Source organism: Malania oleifera, chromosome 2 (genome assembly GCF_029873635.1).
Source record: "Malania oleifera isolate guangnan ecotype guangnan chromosome 2, ASM2987363v1, whole genome shotgun sequence".
In the NCBI taxonomy this organism is placed as follows: Eukaryota; Viridiplantae; Streptophyta; class Magnoliopsida; order Santalales; family Ximeniaceae; genus Malania; species Malania oleifera.
In genome coordinates, this window is record NC_080418.1 from 70,289,246 (window position 1) to 70,296,061 (window position 6,816).

The 6,816-nt window shown below is 37.5% G+C and overlaps 1 non-coding gene across 1 annotated transcript; it reads right to left on the reverse strand.

Annotated features, from left to right (window-relative positions):
• Positions 1 to 5,903: 5,903 nt before the first annotated feature.
• On the reverse strand, positions 5,904 to 6,010 carry LOC131150078 (small nucleolar RNA R71). Its single transcript, XR_009135462.1, has one exon. It is a non-coding gene; the product is annotated as a small nucleolar RNA R71 (small nucleolar RNA).
• Positions 6,011 to 6,816: the final 806 nt, after the last annotated feature.

Consider the following 6,816-nt stretch of genomic DNA (forward strand, 5'->3'; position numbering starts at 1 on the left):
CCTAAAGCCATATCTCCATCAATCACCACCCCATTTGTCATTGGATCACCTAGATTGAACCCATCTTTCTTATACACCAGAAAGATACACTGTCTAGACATCATACCAAGCTTAGATCCCAACTCACAAGAAATGTGCATACCTGGACTACCAAAGTCTACCGCATAACCAGTCCAAGTCTCTCCTGCAACTCTCCTATCTAGTGATACCTTTGGTGATCAATCGACTAAGAAACACGCTATACTCGTTGACTTCACTAGGAAGTCCTTTGCAAGTCCTACATACACCATGCCTTGCTGACAAAACTCCTTGAACACCAGTGTACTCAACACCAATATCTGACCTGAGGAACTCTCTTTGAGTGTGGTACTTCACCTCAACCACAAGTTACACCTAACAAACAACTCCAACTTATGTCGCACGAGATAAGCCCAGACCTTTCGTGATAAACTCATGAAATACCCATGTACTACCCGTGATGCTGCCCTCACTGGTCCCCAAACATCCACACTGATGTAGTTAAGAATACCCACCATTTTGTGTGTGGTTACATTGCACGAAACAGTATTTCCTAACTCAGAATTCTCAGCTGTAGCTCCACCTACAACTCATTTACCCTACAATGCATAAAGATTTCCTACTATCCTCTATCCCTTCATCACCATCAATACACCATCACACACCATCATCGTCCCAATTTTGGACTTGTAACTATACCCGTCACACCCACTAATATCACGTTTTTCCATAGATTGGGTACATGCCTTACCCCACGCAACTTCCTTACCACATCATCATACATCTTGATCCAGATATCCCCAATTTCGTTAACTTTGCAAATTGCACAGTTTCCCATCAAAACAGAACCAAGACTCACCAATCTATAAGTGGTGAACTAGGTTTTGTGGGCTTCATGTGAAAAGAATATCTCGAGTCTAGGATCCAAGAATCCGTGAGACATTTTGAACTTGATGAAATAGTAAGCATCTCACCATCACTGATCCCTGAGTCCCCTTCTTTAACTACGTTCACAAATTTTGACGAACCCCTTCAACTTTTGCCTTTCCTTTCTCCCACTCTGACATTTGGGTTTTATAAGACTTAGTTTCCCAAACTTAAAATAGTGAACACACTTCTTCCTCCTAGACTGAGTTTTATTACCACTTGATCCACTCCACGACTTGCCTATCCCATGATCCTGATTACCCTTCGTCATGAGCCCCTCACCATTTGAACCCTCATTGCTGGTCTTCTTCTTTTGATGGAATCCTAGCAATGCACTCGTGATGTCCTCCAACTCCAAGGTTTCTTTTGCTCAAGTTAGCGTCGTAACCGAATTCTCATATGTAGGTGATGTATGCAAGAAATTTAGCAACATCAACACTTTGTCCTCTTCCTCGAACTTCACATCAACTCGTCCTAAATCACTAATGATCTGATTAAATGTGTTGATGTACTGAGTCAAGTTTGAACCTTCTACCTTATTAAGACAATAAATCTTTTGCTTAAGATACAAATTTGTTTGAAATCGACTTAGACATGTATCGGCGCTCCAGTTTCAGCCAAACCGCCATGGCGAATCCTCATCCATGACATGATACAACACGTCATCAGCCAGACATAACCTAATCATGGATAACGCCTTTGCTTCAAGCTTCTTTCAACTTGCATCATTCATATTGTCCAGCTTCTTTCCATATAACGCCTTCACCATCTCTTGCTGCACTAGCAAGCCCTTCACCCTTCGTTGCCAAAGCCCGAAATTACAAGTTCCATCGAACTTGTTCATAGTGAACTTAATTGAAGAGACCTCAGCAATTATAGAACACACAACATTTACATGGTTTGGAAATAGACTAGGTCTGCAGGAGTAGCACTTAGGTTTTCACTATGATCAATGTCAAAGCTCTAATCTTTGGGTTACAATATTGTTTAAGTACGGACCCAATGCATACAGAAATGTTATAGTATATCTAAACTACATCTGTATCGATTCCTCAGGGGAAATCCCTCTAATAAGCCCAATCGTCAAGCCCCCTCGATTTGAAAATAAGTATTCTACACCAACGATAACCAACGACGATTTAGCCAAACCGTCAATGATTTGGCGCTGATAAAAAGACCTTATGCGTACTGCTTGAAACCATTGATGGTTAGGGTCCAATCCGTCAAAATTTTGCCCTCAGGCCTTGTTAGCTTTACCGTAATCCCAAAAGGGAGGGGGGTGAATTGGTATTTTAAAATTTAATCCCCTAGGTCAATCCACTATAAGCAGTATTACACAAGCCTAAGGTCAATCTAGTACGTATAAAATAAATCAGTATATATATTCAGCAGAAATTAAACTACACAAGTGATTTAATTAAGCATGCACGATAAAGCAGTTGTTAGTTTTATGGGAAGTCAGTAGTCAACCCTGTTGCAAGGGATTGTAGCAGTGAGCCCTAGTTTGACAGTGCTTGGCGTGCCAGCCCGTCAGCACCCCTGCTTAGAATTGGTGCAGCCCCTCATGTCCACCCGACACTTAGTGCGGGGCTTTACGATGCCATTTAAAGGAAAAAGTTGCGCCCCTTCTACCACTAATTGGTTTTAGAAGAACCGGTAAAGCTTGATCCTAACAAGTGGTATCAGAGCGGGGTTATAGCAAATCTTAAATAGTAGCTATAAAAAGATCTAAATGGCTAACTTAGGAGTAGCTCCCTTTGGAGAGGGACAATCTTCACTTAGGCCACCAATCTTTTGTGGTTTGAACTACACTTTTTGGAAAAAATGAATGCAAATATATGTTCAAACTATGAATTGGAAAGCATGGGAAGTTGTCATGGAAGGAAACCAAATACCCACTAAGATAGTTGATGGAAAACAAGTTTCCAAAGAGAAAAATGATATGATCGACCTAGACTATAAGATACTACAAGTTAATGCTAGTGCAATGAATGCGTTATATTGTGCTTTAGATGCTAATGAATTTAATCGAGTAATGGCTTGTATATCAGCTAAGGAAATATGGGATAAGCTAGAAGTTACTTATGAAGGAACAACGGATTTTAGGGATAATAGGGTTGATATGCTCACAAGCGAGTATGAAGCCTTTAAGATGAACTCGGATGAATCAATTACAAATATGTTTACTAGGTTCACTCATATAATAAATTCCCTAAATGCCTTAGGAAAAACTTACACTACTTATGAGATGATAAGAAAAATTCTACGAGGCCTTCCCTCTATGTGGGAACCAAAAGCTACTGCTATCACGGAAGGTAGAAATATGAAAAATACATCCTTAGATGAGCTTATAGGTTCTCTCCTCACATACGAATTGTAATGAATGAAAAGAGTGGGAAAACCAAAGCCCAAGAAAAAATAGCCTTTAAAACTTCACAAGAAAACTCTAGTAGTGAAGAGATGGATGAAGATGAGTAGCCTTTATATCTAAAAAGCTAACAAGGATACTAAGAAGGAAAAACAAATTCAAGAGAAGAATTCAAAAATCTGAATCAGATGAAGAAGAAGAAAAAGTTAGTAAGAAATCAAAGAATAAAACTCCTACGTGTTACAATTGCAACAAAGCTGGACATATCAAACCGGAATGTCCACTACTAAAGAAAGAATCTAAGAAGAAAAAGAAGAAGGCCATGAAAGCCACTACTTGGGATAGTACAAGTAGTTCGGAGAATGAAATAAGTGAACAAGAGGTTTGTTACACGTGCTTTATGGCATGGGATAACAAAGAAAGCTCCTCAACTAAATCTTCAAATAGTTCTTGTAGTGATGAATCAAGTGATGAGGGTATGTCATCTTATGATGAACTTCAAAATGATCTATTCAAAGTACATAAGATGCTGATGAAAGCAAATAAACAAAACACCTCATTGAAGAATAAGAATGAAAGCTTAATGAAAGAGTTAGAATTCTTGAAGAATGCTGAAAGAGATAAAGACTTAAAATTCAAGCAATTAGAACATAAGTATGAATCAGCAAAGAAAGAAATAGAATCCAAAAATTTTGCTGAAAAAGAAAACAACTTGAAAATTGAGAAACTAGAAATCAAGAATGAACAAATGATAGAAGACATTCCATCTCTATCCTTTACCGTATATGAGAAGGATATGTATATTTATGAATTAGAGGATAGAATAAGAAAATTATCTCTAGAGTTAGAGAAATCACAAAAGAAAGTTGATAACAAGAAGGAGATAGAAAATCTCAAGAGTCAGATTGAAGAAAAAGATAAGATCATTCATAACTTTACTAAAGGAAAAGAAAATCTTGATAAAATGATTGGCTTACAAAGAATGTCTTTAAATAAAGAAGGCATTGGTTTCAATGGAATTGAAAATAAAAAGAAAAATAATTCTTACATGGGATATTTCTTGAAAGAATCCAAAGACTATACCTGCACATTTTCTAATGCTTACACAAACATTATATGCTATCAATGCAAGAAAAAGGGGCATATAAAGTTTGAATGTCTGTTTAAAAGGAAAAGTGTAAAACGAAACAAGTATGGAAAATAAAAGAAACCTCCCTTGAAAAATCCTCCAGACCTAAGAAAATATGGGTACTAAAAATGAAATAATGACTTCACACATATATAAAATAGAAAATGGCATTGTTGGCCAAAATCATAGGATGACTTTTTACAAGGCTTAACTTAAGAAAATATAAAGAAAGTATCAAATTTAAGCTTATTAGTCTTGTGATTTGCTACCGAAAGGGGGGATTATAGGATAGATCTTGGATAATTCAGCGTAGGTAAATATAGAGATCGAAAGACTTGTATGAACCTACGTAGCATTAAAAATCGAGGGTCTTACTGCGTTCTTGCGTTATTAATTTGCATACTCTTATGTTAAATAATAAACAAGAATAGGTTCTGATTGACTATCGAAAGAGGCTTTTGGAAAAATTGGTGATTTGCTAACAAATAGAGAAAACGAAGTTAAATTAACTAAATGAGTAAAGCATAGTGAGAAACTAGGTGAAATCGGTTTCCTAGAAGTTTTCACCATCATCAATTTGACACGCGGTATCCAGTTTTAAATTCTCTTGAATAGTTTATTTAAAGTAGCCTTGTTTAAATTTTGCAGTCTAAAATTATTAATTTTTCTAAATAAAATCAAGGTTAGTAAAATTTCGGTACTTGGTAAAATTAAGACATCAATCCCTGAGGATGATACTCTACACATCATTATATTATAAAACTACGATACTGTGCACTTGCAGTTTGCACCAGTCAAGTTTTTGGCGCCGTTGCCGGGGATTGAGTTTATCTTATTTTTTCCAATATCGATACAAAGTAATCTTGGTTTTAATTTAGAATTCTCTTTTTATATTTTTATTTATTATTTTCTTTATTTTATTTTATTTTATTATTATTATTTTTTGTATTTCTGGTGTGTTTTTTTTTTTTATGTTGGATGCGCAGGGCTAGAACACGTGACATTATTCCTTTTGATCCGGAGATTGAAAGAATGCTCAAAGCACTAAGGAAAAAGAGGGTATTAGCCATGGAGAACGGACAAGATAATGCGCAGCCACGCGCCTTGAAGGATTATGTGCGACCAGTTGTGAATGACAATTATTCGGGTATCAGACGCCAACCCATTAATGCCAACAATTTTGAGCTCAAACCCTCATTAATCAGTATGGTGCAGCAGGCCCAATTCAGTGGATCGCCACTTGATGATCCCAATATCCATCTGGCGATGTTTTTGGAGATTTGTGATACTGTGAAGATCAATGGTGTTACTGAAGACACCATTAGACTGAGATTATTCCCTTTCTGTTTGAGGGACAAAGCAAGAGGTTGGCTACAGTCACTACAACCTGGGAGTATTACTAGTTGGCAGGACATGGTAGAAAATTTTTTAGCTAAATTCTTTCCACCTGCAAAAACAGCTCAACTCAGGAGTGAGATTGGTCAATTCAAGCAACATGATTTTGAATCACTCTATGAAGCATGGGAAAGGTATAAAGATTTGATTCGACGCTGCCCACAACATGGATTGCCTGATTGGTTGCAAATTCAAATGTTCTATAATGGATTAAATGGGCAAACGCGGACTTTAGTTGATGCTGCATCTGGGGGAACTTTGATGTCAAATACACCTGAGGGTGCTACTGCTCTTTTGGAAGAAATGACCTCAAATAACTATCAATGGCCAACTGAAAGAACTATGGCTAAGAAAGTTGCTGGAATTCATGAATTGGAGCCGTTTGCTGCACTTTCAGCTCAAGTTGCTTCTCTGTCTCATCAGATTTCATCTTTGACAACCCAGAGGATACCACAAGGTGCAGAATATGTGGCAACTACAAGTAGGACAGATCCGAGCAATGGAGAGAGTCATGAACAGGTTCAATACATCAACAATCGGAACTACAACTATAGGGGTAATCCAGTGCCACAATATTACCATCCAGGGCTTCGAAATCATGAGAATTTGTCTTATGGAAATACAAGGAATGTGCTGCAACCTCCTCCAGGACTTGATAGTCAACAAAGTGAGAAGAAGATGTCACTTGAGGATGCCATGATATCATTTGTTGAGGAGACAAAAGCAAGGTTTAAAAAGACTAATTCACGGCTAGACAACATCGAGACTCATTGCAACAATATGGGAGCCACTATGAAGAATCTTGAAATGCAAATTGGGCAATTGGCCACGACTATAAATTCTCAATAAAGAGGAACTTTTCCTAGCGACACCGAAGTGAATCCAAAGGAACAATGCAAAGCCATCACACTTAGGAGTGGAAGAGAAATTGAGAAGTCACCAGCAAAGGAAACCATGTCCACACCTACAACTAAAAACA